Raw genomic sequence first — 926 nt, forward strand, 5'->3', positions numbered from 1 at the left:
CTCCACATATTTAGCCACAATGACATATGGGTCACCCCAGCCTAAAATCTAACCACATGCATATTCGACTATAGTCGGTGATATAGCCCATAAACCTCTCGCACTAGGCAGGTAACCTTGGATTAATTGTCCATATAATCAGCACGCGCTCGCAAGATTTCTCTAACACCATTTGTAACACGAAACCAATACTGGGTTGAGTCTATTGTCACCAATGCATATCTGGGGTCGACAATTGTCCCAATAACCAACACGTACAAGTTCCTTGGGTGCATTTTATCCTCACTGATGCGCACCTTGAAAAACTTCCCATGAGGTCACCCATCCCTGGACTACTCACAACCAAGCACGCTTAACTTTGGAGTAACTTAGAAAACGAACTACCTAAAAGATATATGCATCTTGTTGGAATGAGTAGTCTGCTAAATCCCTTTAAAGGAATCATAAGGGATATCACAGGTGGAATAATAAGCCACTAAAATTGGTCCTTTTTAGGCATTATCCCTCTTCTTGTTTGAGGAAAACTAAATACTCTCAACTCTTAGGAAGGTTCAAAAAATTTGGCTTTATTGACATCAAAGTAAAGGTAAAAACCCAATACTCTTTCACATCTATTAGGATTCAGGGTTATGAATACTACTATAACAAGAAGAAGTTCTAATCCGAACAAATATTATATCAATGTTGTGGAAGATGCAAATACTTGAGAAACACATTGTAGTTGTTATTTGACATTGAAGTACGTAGTTCATATATATCCCTTCAAAATCTATAGAAAGGCCATTCAAGAATATTTTTAAGTTAGGTTTGACACGGAGTTAGTACAAATATAACCCTCGTATCTATGAGAAGGCAAATCAAGTTACAAATACACACTTTCTAAATTAGGCTAAATCTATTATATCAAGAAACTTGTGATGAATTTT

This window comes from Beta vulgaris, chromosome 4 (assembly GCF_026745355.1).
Source record: "Beta vulgaris subsp. vulgaris cultivar EL10 chromosome 4, EL10.2, whole genome shotgun sequence".
In the NCBI taxonomy this organism is placed as follows: domain Eukaryota; kingdom Viridiplantae; phylum Streptophyta; class Magnoliopsida; order Caryophyllales; family Amaranthaceae; genus Beta; species Beta vulgaris.